The sequence below is a fragment of the Mandrillus leucophaeus genome, unplaced genomic scaffold, assembly GCF_000951045.1.
Source record: "Mandrillus leucophaeus isolate KB7577 unplaced genomic scaffold, Mleu.le_1.0 Scaffold91, whole genome shotgun sequence".
Taxonomy (NCBI): domain Eukaryota; kingdom Metazoa; phylum Chordata; class Mammalia; order Primates; family Cercopithecidae; genus Mandrillus; species Mandrillus leucophaeus.
Genome location: NW_012109919.1, coordinates 6,656,419 through 6,673,330, shown reverse-complemented (window position 1 = coordinate 6,673,330; position 16,912 = coordinate 6,656,419).

Here is a 16,912-nt window from a genome sequence, read left to right as displayed (position 1 = left end):
CAGTTCCAGTAAAGTTCATAGCAGTCTTTAAAACTGCACCCGGAGGTGACAACATAACATTCCTTTGGGTCTGATGCATAGAGGCTTAGAGTGTGAGGGCTGAAAAGGGTTTTTGAGGGCAAAGGGACATATAAGTGTGTTTTACCATGTGCATAATACTTAACTTACATGAATGATCCTGGCTGGATGCTTTTTATGTATTATTTCTAATCCTTCTCAGAATCCAGCAAAACAGGTGGTTCACAAAGGAGAAAACTGAGGCTCAAGCAAGGTAAATAACTTACCCGGTTTTACTCAACTCCAAGAGGCTGGTTTGAGTTTTTAACCCAAGTCTGTCTGACTCCCCTTCCTCAACTGTGTTCTCACATTATTAACTCCTAGTCTTGCTTCAATCCTGCCTCTGGGAAGCCTTCCTTGACCCTCCCAGAGAATATAAATTACAGGAATTCCCCTTTCTGTAATTGCTTTGTGGTGTGGTTCACACAGGGTTTTATATCTGTGTTCACTTAATTTTCTCTTCTGTAAGTCTGTGAATGTCTGTTGAACATGGACAGTGTTTTATTGGTCTCTGAATCCTAGTACCTGGCAATTGGTAGGTGCCCCGAAAACATTTGTTCAGCCCAAGTCACACAATTCATTGGACACAGAGCCAGAACTAAATCCAGACCTCTTGACTCCTGGTCCAGAATTCTTTCACCACCACATTATTACTTTTAGATTTTTAATCGCATCCAACTTCCAGCTTATTCTCCCCATAAAACCTCCTTGTTCCCTCACCCCAAACCCTGCACATGATTCCTGTGAGCAGTGGAAATGTTTTCATCACAATTTTGAAGGCTTGAACTTACTGTGGACTTACTGTGGACCCAGCGCAGACTCACTATGTGACTCCTCTTTTCTCCTGACAGTGCTCCCAGGTGAATGCTGCTATCGATCCCATTTTACAATGTAGAAACTGAGGAATTGAGATAGTAACTGCATCAAGATCTCACAACTGGGGTAAAAATCCATGCAATATGGCCCTAGATGAACATAATCTGAAAGACTGGGCTCCACGTCTAAAGGTTGGGACAGAGAGCGAGTCTCCTTGCTCAGGTTTTATCTCTTGTTAGATGCCAAATATAATTTCTTTTATGAAATAGCTGAGATGTCTTGATCCTTAAGGAACATAAGTAACACCAGGTTCCAAGGATAATTTAATTGCAGTCACCCACTCCTTGTAATCCCTGCGAACTTTTACCCAGAGCTTTGAAACAGGTTGCCGAGCACTTCCCATATTGAATCTGTGCATACTCTGGTTTCTTACAAGGTCATGTGAAGGATAAGATTCAGAGCATTCCAGGGAGATTATGCTCCAACTGCAAAAACCTGAAAAAGCAATTGATAAAGGCTTAGCTGCATTACTCTGAAGACTTTGGTATTGTGGGGTAATCATACATAGCAACCCTCACAAGGTTCTGAGGCTTATCTCATTTTATGTGCTCTTTTTTCCTTGGAGAGTCTAAATCTCTCCTGGAGATTAAAATGTAATGACACAATGACTTGAGACAGAAAAGCATCGAAAATCATACTTTGAGGTATTATAGGATATATGTAACGTTATGCACAAATATGAAAGAGGATTTGAATTCAGCAAACAACTCCAGGTGCATCATATGTTTCTATTTGTATAAAATTTTAAATTTTTAAACAATAAGACCGCAGTGGGGCAGGGTGAGGAAGGGTCCATGGAGCCTCTCCAGGCTCTTCTTCCTTCATGGGAGAAGCTTCCCTCAAAGGAGGAGCTGCAAAAGATGAAAGGGAAGAGGCCAGGAGAGCTCACACCAGCTCTCCAAGCAATTGAGCCTCCCTGGAGCTGTAAAGCAGGAAACTCAGCTTCTGGGTGCGGCCCTGATCCTTTAAAAGCCCAGATGCCAACTCCATAGGGGCAGACCCATCTCTCAGCTGATTGAGGAGTGTCATCCAGTGCTAGGTCATATTTACTTGTTTATTTTCTCTCTCACCTCTAATCTCCATAAAGTAAGTTTCATGAAGTAAGGAACAGATATCTCTAGTTCAATGCTGTATTCCTAGTTTTGGAACAATGCCAGGCTGGAAAGGAAGAACAGGAGAGTTGGTGGAGAGGTAAGTTGGTTTATAGTCAATACCATAATGCATATGTGTGTACACATGCACATGTATGTACACAGAGATACATACTTATGTAGGAAGCTGTATATTTTGATGAGAAAAGTGTAAATTTAAAACATTTAATTGAGCAGTTTTCAATAAATATTTCAGAGTTTTTATTATGGCCTAACCTAATGTATTTGGAGTGGAGTTTGTAGCACATCACGTTTTTACCCAACAGATTTGATATTAGAAGAACCCACGTAACTCAGAGACGATGCACACCAGGCAACGGAAGAAAGCAGCCTAAATGGAATGAGGCTGAGTGAGCAACAGGCCATCTGCTGTTGCAGCCGCTTTTCCTCTCACACATGGGAACAGCACCACTTCTCTTTGGAAAAAACACCTTTCTTCTGGTTTCAGGTTGTGATTTGGGGATAGCTGTCCTCAAACGACAGGCTTATGGGTAGTTTCAGGTCTAAGGTTTGGCCCATGGTTACTCAGGCTCGGTCAAGGGAGAATGTGTTCCAGCCTTCCCAATGACCATCAGCCCCTAATCTCTGGCTCCCTGATGGCTGGATTATAGACCAGGGGCTTTTGATGTCCTTCTCTCCCAATTGAGGAAGAAGACTCTTGAGAATAAAACCAACATAGGGAAAATAGAACTGTGGGCTGGTGGGAAACAGCTATCCAATGACACGGAGAGAATACCCAGACCCAGCCTAGGAAGCTCTACTTCTACCCCCTGAGTCAGGGGTTTAAGGAGTTGTGGATGCATTGTAGTTTCTTGCAACCAAAAGAGTGCTAAGGACAACCCTGTTCACACACATGCTTTGGAAGAAAAAGGGAAGATGTTTTCCATGCATAATAACTGCAATGGCTATGCATTCTTATCCTGAACTTCATCTTTTTGTCCTACAGTTCCCAGAAGTGCACTTGTCTACCCATGTGTTCTCAATTTCATTTCATTTCATAACATGCAATCACAGGACACACATTTATATCCACACATTTGTTTTTGCTCTGCAACAGAAATATAACTGGGGATGAAGACGGTGACAAGTCGTCTTCAGAGGTTCTGTTCTGATTAGGTAAGAACAGAGCATTCTAAAGTTGGCCCAACCCAGACCACAACTTTGCACAGCAATTTACCCGATTGTTCCTAAATTTTTAAATTTATTTTTGGGTAACAGTATTAGCTACATTTGATTAGAAGTGATAATTATAACTGTCTTAGTCTGTTTGGACTGCCATAACAAAATAGCATAGACTGAGAGGCTTAAACAACAGAGATTTATTTCTCAGTTCTAGAGGCTGCGAAGTCTGAGATCAAGGTGCCAGCCAATTGATTTCTTGGTGAGGGCCCTCTTACTGGCTTGCAGGTTTCTTTCTAGATCTTCACATGGCTTTTCTTAGGTGTTTGCACATGGAGAGAGATCTCTCTCTTCTTCTCCTTATAAGGGCACTAATTCCATCGTGAAGATCCCACCCTGATGACTTAATCTTACCATAATTACCTGCCAAAGCCTCATCTCCAAATATTATATTGGAAGTTACAGCTTCAACATACAAATTTTGAGGAGGGACACAGACATTCAGTACATAGCAATGACATGTAATGATATGAGTTTTCTTTGCAAAAGTGACCATGTGATAATTTGCAATTCTGCTAAAGAGACAGATCCTGGGACTAGTTGCAGGTATAATGCGCAAAATTTCTGACTGTTTTAATAAGCCAGTTGCTAATAGGTAAACATATATGCTACTTACATTGACTGAGGCAATCATGAGTATATTCCCATAATCAGGAGATTCTCATTTAGATGTCATACAGTTTTATTTGCATCACAAAATTTTAAGTCAATATTCTGCTGTGCTTTCTACTTTGAAAAATGTCATATTACAGCCTGTTGGTTGAGAAATATTTTCAAGGGTCTGTGAAAAGCTAGGTGGGAATATGCTTTATAAACTTGTGGGCCTCTCCACCATGCCCTCTCTGGTCTTGTAGCACTTTAAGGGTGGTGAGTGTCATCTTGGGGTGATATGTTATTTCCAGGGTGTCCGTTCAGTGTTGTTCAACCATCCTGAGGCCTCAGGCTGGGAGATACCATCCCACAGTGAAAACGCTCACCTTTGTTGTAACCCTTTGGGAATTTGTATTGATTGAACAGCATATTTGGGAGAGAGGAAAGCAGATTACATACCCGTTTGTCATGCTTGATTTACTTAAAGTGAGAAAAATGCTGACCTGGGAGACTGGTGACCCTTGAAACTAAATACATGTGTGTGTCAGATACACTGTGAGCTGCACATTGCACTGGGGATTCAACACATCTGGCGATGAGAAAGGTACTCAGCAGGATGACCCAGCTGTGAAGAGGCGGTAAAAAGCATAATGGAGCTTGTTTATAAACATTGCTTGCTAACGCAGCTTTTGGCAACACTGGAGATGACATTCTCCCCTAAAGTCTGCCTCCTCTTCATATTTCTTCTTTCTTGTTTTGGCAACTATTGAAATTGAGGTACATGTTCTGAGATTAATGTCAGCCAGCAGTATTCAATATCATTTCGCTTCTCTGAGACGATACTGTTTTAGGAAACCTGTGGCTTCCGAGCTCATAGCACAATCTGAATTTCCCTGTGTTGAGGAAAAAGACTTGAAGTAAGACCAGTGAAACAAAGAATTACAGATTTGAATGGCAGATTAAGCCTCTTGTAATTTTCATTCTCCAAAATAGAAACATTGCTTATACCATCTATTTGCTGTATGTGTTTCTGCTTTTAAAACCTATTTCTGTGGTAGATCTCCTGCAATGCCACTGGGGAAAACAAACCACCAACTGTTTGGGGGAACTTTTGTTGACATGAAGCCAATTACAATAATTCTGTGAGAGGTGACATGATGGAGAAGACAGACCAAGGAGTCTCTAATTGAACTCTGTACCCCAGTTCTGCCACTTCTGGTGTGACATTGACAAGTTGTATGGCAGTGATAAACTTCAGCTTTTTCAGCTGTAAAATAGTGCAGCAATACTTATCTCAAACAGCTGTTGCAAGGATGAAATGAAGTGACATATAGAAAATGCCAAGCACAGTTGCTGCACAATTAATGCTGTGACCACTCCCACCTTTCAAAGTAGAGGGATTGACCACCACTGGGCAATGTGTTGTGACTTCATTATTTGTTTTCCTTAATTCCAAATAACAAATTAAAATCAATTGATAAAGAAAAAACTTGAGTTTCAGTGTGTACTTTGTGATTTAGATATTGAAGGGAACATATGCTTCTTGTCTCTCAAGTGAAAGTGAACAAGTGTCATAGAGGCAAGCACAAAACAGGTCAAGGCATGAGGTTGTGACATTTCATGTGAGCATAGCATGTCAATGGTGGTTTAATACAATACTATAAAAATAACACATCTCCCCCCTTAGTCAATTATTTTAAAGATACCGTTTCATGACAACATGACTGAATCTTAATAGCTACCATGGAAAAAGACCCTACTAACTCATGACTCAACAAAAGTTGAACTCCATTTTTTACCAAATGATCTCTCCTGTGTGATTACAACTGAATACCTATATAAGATGCTTTAATCTTCAGTCCAACTCCTCCCTACCCCCTTCTTTGATACACCACATTTGTTATGCTATAATAGTTTGGCCAAAGGCAACCTCGTTTTAAGAGGGTAAATAACAGTAATGACCTGATGAGAACACTGGGATGCATTTATATTAGAGAGCAATTTTCAAACAGAATAGAGAAAATGCTATATAACAGAAACCTCCCTGAATATTTTCCTCCAATCTAAGCAGTGAAAATCTCATTATCAGGAGGGGACTCTCTGTGTATATGCTCTCTGCCTCAGTCTCAGATAACTTTGATTTTCCTCTTAAATGTTGTATAAATATTGATGGCACTTATAAATTTCTATGTGGTGGCGAATTATATTTAATACATTTTTCATTACATTTGTTATCTTGCTACCATGGTGAAACAATTTTCTTGAAATTAAGTACCATAAAATATTTGAGTATACGTTGCAGCTGAGCAATTGAGAAAGACAGATGTGATAAAATTAAGGAGGGTGAATAAGCACACATGCGCACTGATTTAGAAAACACTCGTTTCTTCAATAAATAAACGCACTTAATGCAAGGCTTTATTTAGCTACCTCTTCACTTTCTATTTCTACCAAATGTGGGAGTCACTAATTATTGCTCTTAATGCAATAACCACAACCAGGCAACACTTAAATGACTGTATTCTGAATAAGCTATATTAAGCCCCAGCCATGACTTTTCCTTTTGTTACTGATTGGTAGTAAATTATTGGAGTGTTGACAAACTAAAGTAGCAAGCTCCTTTGGCATTATATGAACACCATCTAATTCACTGTTGGAGAAGAAAGGAAAAATTAAGTACCACTTACTCAACACCTAGCATGTGCCAGGCATGGCACAAAGCCCTTTGAAACCATTGTTTCCCTTAATCATCCTCAACAGAATCCCAGGAACCAGGTATTATTTCCCCAGTAAGAGAAAACAGAGGCTCAGAAACATCAAGAAACTCCCCCAAATATCTACAATTTGGACCCTGGATCATTGGAGCCCAAACTTCATGGCCTTTGCCAAAATTACTATTGAGCCATCAGTAAAAGTGGATGTGGGATAGAGATTTCACTGTCACAGACTTGCATACCTGGTAAGATGTGGGGACAATTTGTAATTTGAGAGAAAACAATTTTCATTTAGAAATAGTACCATGATTACATAGCTTTGATATGTTGTAAATACAGATCTTGATATTAAATTTGATTGCCCCATCTTAAGGTAGCAAGCTCTTTGGATGTCACCCTAAGAAAGCTGTCACGGCCAGGCTGTTGCAAGCAGCCGTCTGGAAAGGAAAATAAATGTGCATGTGAGAACTAGAGACTGGCCCTTCAATTGAGAAGCTTGAATGAATAAATAAGGACAGGCTGCTTTTGACCTCACCTGGACACCCAGGGGAAAATTATACTATGGAAGTTGAAGGCATGGTTGCAGATGTGTGGTACTGCTATGCTGAGAGCCACCACTCAGGAGGGTCTACTTCCCAGCTCTAAGGCATGAGCCCCTGGAGAGGACAGATGGTAAGATATTGGGAAAACACACTTAATAAAGATGGATTTGGGGATTTGTATAGGAAGCACCAAGTACGTGGTCACTTTGGTGGAGAAAGTGATTAGAATGCAATGGTGGGGAGAAAGACTATTGCTAACCAAGCAACAGCAGCTTCAGAGCCCCAGCTGCGATGAAGGCCATGCTGCCTCAAGTGGAAGTGGTGGCAGACCTCATGAGGACAAAGAGCATGACTGGACGTAGGCCAGCAGTGCAGGAGAAGCAAGGATACAGAAGGACAATCACTGACTATTGCAGCAAGAAGGTCTCAAGGGCACCAGAGAGAGAGAGGGAGAGGTGATACAGGTAACATGCCAGCTTCAGGAAAAAGCAGAGAGAGGATTAACAGGGTTTGGTTACCTTCGTGAGGCTAGGTTTTTCCAATTTTATTTTAAAACTCTTCACAATGGTTTATTATTATGCCCTTTACTGGAGGGGAAATCAAGACCAGGAGAATTAGCCTAGTCTACTAGGTCTAACCAAGGTCCCATGTCTGACCCTCCAGAGTGTCACCCACAAGAATCCCGAGATTTCATGCAGATTCACTTTTTTCTCACCTTTATAATTTTGATATATGAAAAGATTAATTGGTGATTATAGAGATTTGAGTAATAATACATTAATATTTATTGAGTGCTTCCTGTATGTCAGGCATTGTTCCAAGTAGCTTATGTCTATGACATTATTTAATACCTACAATAATGTTGCAAGATGAGGATGGCCATTATTCCCATCTTTCAGAAGGATGGGGGAGTCACTAATTATTGAAGTCCAGAGTGGATCAGAGTAGTGAATTTACTTGCCCAAGGTCATGCAGCTGGTACATGGGAGGTGCCAGCCTAAGTATTGAGGCAGTATAAATCTTAAAAGTAGCACTGTACTGCTCTTATCATCTCCCCATGTCCATGCATGTGGATCTTTGGAAAGGAGCCACATACACAGGAACCAGGGTTGGAAATGGCTCTAACTATATCTTCCTGTTCTTGGGAGGGGTTATCTTAAGTGAGTAAGTCCTAGTAGCTCTCAAGGAGGATCTCCTACTAAAAGCTTTTTCTTTCAAGTTTCACCTTTGCTATGTCATAGCCTGGAGGTTTGCCTCTCTCTCTTCTCTCCCATTTAAGCTCAAAGAGCTTCTTGGGGTTGACATCCCACTGACAGGCTCAGTTACCACAGGATCATCTGTTTGCAAAATCATAGCCCATGGAAGATGCCCCTTTGTGAACCAGGAGAAGGAGAATAAGGCAATAGGCAGATGGTGTCAGTCCATTTTGTGTTCCTAGAATACCCGCGGCCAGGCATGGTGGCTCATGCCTATAATCCCAGCACTTTGGGAGGCCAAGGCAGGTGGATCACCTGAGGTCAAGAGTTTGAGACCAGCCTGGCCAACATGGCGAAACCTTGTCTCTACTAAAAAAAATACAAAAATTAGCTGGACGTGTTGACAGGTGACTGTAGTCCCAGCTACTCGGGAGGCTGAGGCAGGAGAATTGCTTGAACCCAGGAGGCAGAGATTGCAGTGACCCCAGATTGCGCCATTGCACTCCAGCCTGGGAGATAGAGCAAGACTCCATCTCAAAAAAAAATAAAATAAATAAAAATTTTAAAAAAATAGGAATACATGAGGCTGGGTAATATATAAAGAAGAGAGGTTTATTTGGCTCAAGGTTCTGCAGGCTATACAAGCATGGTGCCAGTATCTGCTTGCCCTCTGGTGAGGCCTCAGGAAGCTTTTACTCATGCAGAAGGTGAAGGGGGAACAGCTGTTACATGGCAAGAAAGGGAGAAAGAGGAGGAAATACTAGGACCTTTTAAACAGCCAGCTCTCATGGGAACTCATAGAATGAGAACTCACTCATTACAGCAAGGACACCAGCAAGACATTGATAAGGATCGGCCCCCCTGACCTAAACACCTCCCACCAGGCCCACTTCCAACATTGGAGGTCAGACTTCAACATGAGATTGGGAGGGTACAAACATCCAAGCCATATCACAGACTTAGCAAGCAAGGCCAGTGAATCCAAATAGGGGGCCCTCTATCACCCAAGATTGTGGTACAGAAAGCCAGAGAAGAAAATACAAAAGCCATGCTCTTGGATGGATGCCAAGATTAAAACAGAAAAGCACGCAAAACAGAATCTTAACCTATCAGCAGAAAGACAGTTTGAGGGTAGAAGTGGGGGCACATGAACAGTGGGAGCTAAAGGACAGAGTTAAAATGGGGTGGTTACTGAGAGGCAGCCCAGGGGAAGGGTGGGCAGGGCATAACAGGGGGAGTAGACCTGGATGGGTGCAGTAGATACAACTCTGGGGTAGGAAGGCACTTACTGTAGGCTCCCAGCAAGGGTCTGTGAGTCGTCTTGGGTCAGTCACAGGGACTCATTTAGAATGAGCAGCCCAGATCCCAAGGCCTCTTCTGGAGCTACTCGTGGACATCCACTGCATGTTAGGCCCTAAGCCTATAGTCCGTATCCTGTATCCTTACTGTCCTTGGAGGTGGGTTCTCTGGTCCCAATTCTGCAGGAAGGGAACTGAGGCTCAGAGAGTCCACATGAGGTACCCAGATTCACTCAACCAGTCATCATGCTGGCATTCACCATGTCCTGGCAGCATTCAACCAGTCTTGGGAAAGATGTTGGCTCTTCTTATACTCTGGTAATAAAATATTGACCTAAGCATTGTATTCCTTAGAAATCCAGCTGTATTAATCATAAAAAATAACTCTTACATATGTTCTAATTTGATGTTTCCCAAAGTATCTTATTAGTGAAAATCCATTTCTGGGCCTCAAACCAGATCCACTATCTCAAAGTCTCTAGGGAGGGAGAGTCCTAGAAAGATAAAAATGGAACTCTTCAATTGTATAGTCTCAACCATATGAAATTGCCAACAACAATTTTACATGGTCTAATCTAATTTATACTTCAAATCCTAAATGATTCTTATCATTAGAGAAATTTGAGAAAACCTTTTAAATGCTTTGACATGTTCCTCAGAGCTAATATCCACCATGCTTCAGTATTACAAAAGAGCAAGTATTACAAATAACCTGAAGTCTCACTCCTAATTATCTCCTAATTCAGTTATAAAAATCAATCTATGGATGGGCATGGTGGCTCACACCTGTAATCCCAGCACTTTGGGAGGCCGAGGCAGGTAGATCACCTGAGGTCAGGAGATTGAGACCACTCTGGCCAACACGGTGAAACCCCATCTCTACTGAAAACACACAAATTAGTTGGGCATGGTGGTGGGCACCTATAATCCTAGCTACTCGGGAGGCTGAGGCAGGAGAATCGCTTGAACCTGGAGGTGGAGGTTGCAGTGAGCCAAGATAATGCTACTGCACTGCAGCCTGGGAGACAGAACGAGACTTTGTCTCAAAAAAACAAAAAAAAACAATGCATTAGTGCATTAAAAAAATTGGTATTGAAGACCTACTATGTATCAAACACTAGACTAAACCAAGGGTACAGTGGGTTTAACCATGCTTTTTTATAATTCCTGAGCTCAAGATGTGAACTCAGAGCGATTAAGCCATGATTACACAATACACCAAGTGGTATAGGGCACAGAGAAAAGAACAATGCATACGTTTGAAAATGCACTCCCAGAAGTGTCATGTTCTTCTTCAACTGAGAGATGACTAGCTTTGAAGGTTTTATGTGCAGGGTTGGTGTTTTTTTTTTTTGTTTTTTTTTTTTTAAGATTAGGATCACATTGCAAGGATGAACCACTGCCAAGGTAAAGCAGGCTATAAGAGAGAGGCTTCCAGTGTACAGTTTAGAACACCATAGTGTCATGGACCCCTGGATGTTCAGCTATTTCCTCTCTCTGCTGTCTTCTTCTCACTGCTAGAGAAATGTGGGCAATAGCAGGACTGATTTACTAGCATTAGCACTTTATATGCATCTGGAAATCTTGGACTTAAGAACAACTGATACTAGTGTGAGACTCTGAAACACAAGGTTATTGTCTGGGAGGAATTGTGCAGGTGTCCAAAGAGTTAAAAGAGGCTGAGATTGAAATTCCATTCTCTTTCATAATTCCTGGATTTATTTTTAAAATAGTTAAGAAGCAGAGGGTTTGCCCTAGTATCAGTGTTCAGGGAAGAGATTAGTTTGCAAAGTCAGTGGAACTTCCCATTCACCTTTCTCCCCTTGCAAGGATCCTAAGGTCTCACCCAGCTTAAGATTTCCAGCATGATGAAAATCCATTCCACTGGATGGGCAGGTAATGCAACCTCTTTTTACAACAACAGCCTTCTTTCTTTGAGGCATTTCAGTCTGGCCATTCAGGTGCATAAAGTATGCAGAAGCAGGTGGGTAGGATTTCAAGCTTCAGCAGCTGCTTGGCTCTAATCCCTCGAGGTAGATATTTAATTAAGCTGAGAAAGTCAGTGTACCATCCATCAGGCAGCATATTCTAGCAGAGACCACTTACTATCTGGGACATCGCATATCAAAGTATAAAATGAGTTTTAATATGAAGTGAAATGACATAAATGGAAAGTGAACCAATTGCTGACTCAGCAACTTCTTCGGATGACAAAAAGGCTACTTTTAAAAATTTGCTCAAAAACAACAAGTGGTTCCCATTATAGATATCAAGCACTGTCATGGAATTGGAGTCCCTGACTGACCCTGCTGTTGCAATGCCATACACCAGCAAAGTTTGCTAGTCAGAGGAAGTGTGTGCCCTGGAGACATGGCCAGCTCAGAAGACTCACAAAAGCTTGTTGAATAATGATCGGAATCTGACTCATGCAAGAAAGAAAGGGTGCATTTTGAATGACTCTGATTTGTAAGTTCTGGGAGGTAATAATAGAATAACAGCTTTATTCAGCCTTCTGCAGAACACACTGGAAATGCAAAGATCATGTGGACCAGGGGCCTGGTCCTCACGAGTGTTTACAGTCTAATGACAGAGAAAAGCCTGAGTCCCATAGAGGATGCTTTAAGGGAAAAGGCAACTGGTGAAAGATGTGTGAGTGTTTTAGACCTCAGTGGCAACAGAGTTCAGGAAGGGGAGCAATGACTTAAGGCTACGGAAATCTATAAAGACTTGGGAATGAGGTACAAATTGAATTAGGAAGAAAAAGAGGAGAAGACGTAGTGAATGAAGGCAAGAAAGCAGAGGTATGGGCCAGGCGCAGTGGCTCACGCCTGTAATCCCAGCACTTTGGAAGGCTGAGGTGGGAGGATCACCTGAGGTCGGGAGTTCAAGACCAGCCTGGCCAAGACCATGCTGAAACCCTGCCTCTACTAAAAATACAAAAATTAGCTGGGCGTGGTGATGTGTGCTTGTAGTCCCAGCTACTCAGGAGACTGAGGCAGGAGAATGGCTTGAACCCGGGAGGCGGAGGTTGTAGTGAGCCGAGATCAAGCCACTGCATTCCTGCCTGGGCGACAGAACAGGACTCCATCTCAAAAAAAAAGAAAAGAAAAGAAAAAAAGAGAAAAGTAGAGGTATGATGGGGCAGGGGTGGGACAGAATTTGCTGGTATAAAAAATTACTTTTGGAAAGTTGTAGAAGATAGGACTGCAAGGGTTCACCAGGAATAGTTTGTGAGTGTCTACAAATGGAAGGCTATGGAATTTAAGCTCTAAACTCTCTGTAATGGGTAGCCATTGGATTTTCTAGCAGTGTGTTAAAAAAAAAGAATTTGCAGCTGTGTGCAGGACAGGCTGAGAGCACAGGACAAAGTATTCATCTCACAGGCATCATTGAGAGCTTATAGTGCTAGATGCTTGGATTGCAAATATGAACCACACGGGGTCTCTCTCTAGAAGACCTCACAGAACAATAAGGGAAATACAGAATGCATATGGACAGTTTCAACGCCCTTGCATGGACTTGAAGAATGAACAGAAGGAGAAGCTAGTAAGAGACCACTGTAGTCCAGGTAATATGAAATTTGGATTTGAACTAAGCTGTGGAATCAGGAGGAGGACTCACAGCAGTGACTCAGAGTCAGAGATGACATTTCAGAAGGTCTGGAGGGAGAGGTCAGGACTGAAGAGAGTTTGGAAGGTCACCTGGGGAGAGGTGAACAAAGTGTGAGGGGCAGAGGGGCAGAGGGGCAAAGGGCTGCTGCAGGGGCCCAAGGTAGGAGTTGGAGAGATGGGCAGGGAGGAATGGGGAGGTACAAGCACAGGGATCATGGAGAGAGCTCAGGAGCTGGGAGTGGTCAGAGCTGATAGCCATGCCCTTCTGTCCTGCGGCACCTGTCACCCCTGTGCTCCTCCCAGGATCTGGGCTGGCTCAGGGGGAGGGAGAGAAGTACTCTCTTTCATTAGTTTCTTTGCCACATTAAAAGAACACTGGCAGTCGGTCGCAGTGGCTCACACCTGTAATCCCAGCACTTTGGGAGGCCGAGGCGGGTGAATCACGAGGTCAGGAGTTCGAGAGCAGCCTGGCCAACATGTTGAAACCCCGTCTCTACTAAAAATACAAAAATTAGCCATGTGTGGTGGTGGATGCCTGTAATTCCAGCTACTCAAGAGACTGAGGCAGGAGAATCACTTGAACCCGAGAGGTGGAGGTTGCAGTGAGCCAATATTGTGCCATTGCACTCCAGCCTGGGTGACAGAGCGAGACTACAACTCAAAAAAGAACACTGGCTGGGTGCAGAGAGGGTCACTGCTGTCCAACAGAGCAGCCCTACACTTTCCTTATCCTCAGAACCTACCTGTTTGCCTTTATATCCTGTGACTTTTTAGCACTCAACGGCTGCATCCTCTAAACTCTCTCCGAGCATGCCCAGCCCCAGCCCTGCCTCCTACCCCATCCCTATCCCACCTCCCACCACATCCCTTCCACTCCCCACTGTGCACACCCACCCCTCCTCCGCCATCCACACCTACCTCCTAACTCCACCTCCCCCTAACTCTCACTGGCAGCCTCCCGTCTGTAGAAATGCTATGCCTATTTTTTCACTTTACTTTTGAATGTAGCATGGGGCACAAAAAGGTACCCTTGAATTTGAAATATGACGATCTAGGTTTAGATCCTGATATAGCCTCTTATGGCCAAAATATCTTTGAGTCTTGTTTTTCTTACCTGAAGAAATGAATATTTATAAAGATAAAATGAAAAAATCTTGTGCAGATGCCTGTTACTGTATATTGTTTGGGCCATCCTAGATGCTCGCTCAGAATTAAGGACCTTTCTTGCTGCTTTTCCTGCTAGAGTCTCGAAGTGACCATACAAAAGACATTCCACACTTATTGAATTAATCCTCCCTCCTGCCTCTATTAGAAAGTAAACATTTTAAGGGCAGGGTCCTCTCTGGGTCTGGCATGTAGAGTCTTGTGCATGCCATCTACTAGTTAAATATTTGTTAAATAAATGAGCCATGTGGTCAGGAAAGTGAGGAAACTCCTACATGACAGCTAACTGTGATTTTACACTGTGGGTGTCTGGAGAAGAATGGAGTTTGACAACCCTCTGTCTCTTTCCTAGAATGGGTGGTAGACCCCCATTCTCTCCATTGTCTCCCAACAAGTCCCTGCTTAAAGTTTAAGGAACTGTTGACATGGCCTCAGCAGCACAGGACCAAGCCATCATTCACAGGCACATATGCACTCCTTTGGAACCTGTGAAGTGTGTGCCCCAAAAATTATCTGTATATTTTGCACTGTGACAAAAGCAGCACATTCTAATCTCCTACAGTGAATTAAATTCCACCAGCAAAACAAATGCCTTATGACAGGTGATTGATAGGTGTTTTCTCTGACAGCCTCTGGCACAGAAATCTGCCCTCAATCGAGTCTGGAAAGATAGCTGGAAGAAGAGTTGAAGTAGACAGCCAGCTCTCTCCCCACGCTGCACTGTGCAACGTCTAAGCACGCAGCAATATAAACGACATAACATTCAATTGACCTTTTGCTTATCTATAAATGCAGAATGAGCTGTGTGGACCCTGATCCACCAAGGAACCATTTTAGGAAAATTTATTTCCTTTCACTACCCATAAAAATAAATTGCTCCTCACAAAGGAGAGACCAAAAAAATACTTTCTTCCCCTAATAAGATTATTATGAAAGGGATGTTTTCTCTGAACAATCATTTCTGAGTTGCGTGCTGTCAATTTTTTATCACTGTGTTACCACTCTCAGCTTGGCTGGAGCTCCAGAGAGATGGCAGGCAAAGGCCTGGCCTTTCCTGTTGTTTTATTTGGGTGATACTGTGACAGGGTTAAATGTTTTTAATGTGGGTAGACTAAACTTATCATTGGCCCCCAATGTTCTCCTGTGTTCCAGGCAAAAGATGACAGGAATCGTAGCTCAATGCTTGGGCATAAATAATGTATTTATACACACAGGCATATACACACACGCACACACTTGATGGCAATCCATGCATTGCTGGCTTTCAAAGGGGTGAAGTTCCACCATTGTGCTAAGAAAAGCTGTGTCCCCTCCAGCTTCGATAGTTTTCAGTGACCTTTACTTTAGTCTCTGTGACACTTAGCTCAGTGGGAGACTGGTCAGAGGAGCTGTGCTAAGTGCTCTTCCATGCCCCTTTGCAGCCAACAATGAAATTAACTACAATGTATTCTGTATCTGCTTTGGGCCAGGAAGGCAGCTAGTTGCTTTACAGAAAACTCCATCTTTAAGCTTCACCCCAGGTTGCTGTCCCTTTTGAAGAAATTGAGGTTTGGACAAGTGAGCCAACTGGGCTAGGATCCCATTGTTAAGGAAGAGCGGAGGTGGAAGAGTGTGTCGTCTCCAGCTTAGGGGGAACAGAACACACTGGTGAGGAGTCACAGGAGGAGAGAGACCTGCAAGAGGGAGGGCAGGCTGTGTGAGGTGTTCTAGGTACCGAAGCCAACAGGGAACCGGATCTTCTGGGTGAAGTGGGGCAATCTTGTCAAATAGTACTTTAAGTGCACTTGAGTCTCCAGGAGAAGTTAAATTGAGTCATTCTCAGGAATAGGCTGTCATGAGCAGAATCGTAGAATTACCATTAATATAAGCCAAGAAAGTTAAGGAACAAAATGTATCCTAAAAATTGGTTTTTAAAAATAACTTGTATTATTTTGTTTTACTATTTTTCAATTTTTAATTACCTGATGACCAGTTAATGTATTGTATATTTCAAAATTGTAAAAGTCAATTTTTAATGATTTATTCATTTTTGACTGCATATATATGTGTATACTTAAGAATTAAAAAATGCTTCTAAGCAAGAAGCATATAAAAATTACAATTTTAACCATGTGGAGGTTAATAATCTATATTTTAAGTTACATCCTTATAGTTTTGAATAGCTGTGTTTTGACTACACAAAATGTATTTTTTGAAAATCTAGTAAAGTTTTTTTAATAACCTGAGTCAATTTTGGTAAATTATAATTTCTTCAACTATTATTGGCATATGCATATAATTGGTAAGAATATTCTCTCCTGGTATTTTACAAATATCTCTTATAGTTATATCCCTGTTTTTGTCTTCATATTGTGTGTATGTGTGTATGTGCGCATTTATGTACCTCTCTTAGATCTTGTTATTCTTAGTTGTGTACTCAAGGAACTCTGGTTTCCTATTTAAAGAACTCATTTGAAAACAAAAGGGTAATCTTTGCTACTTAGTTGGTCTTGATTTTCTATGGCTTATCAGTTAGCTGAGCTAGGAAATGTTT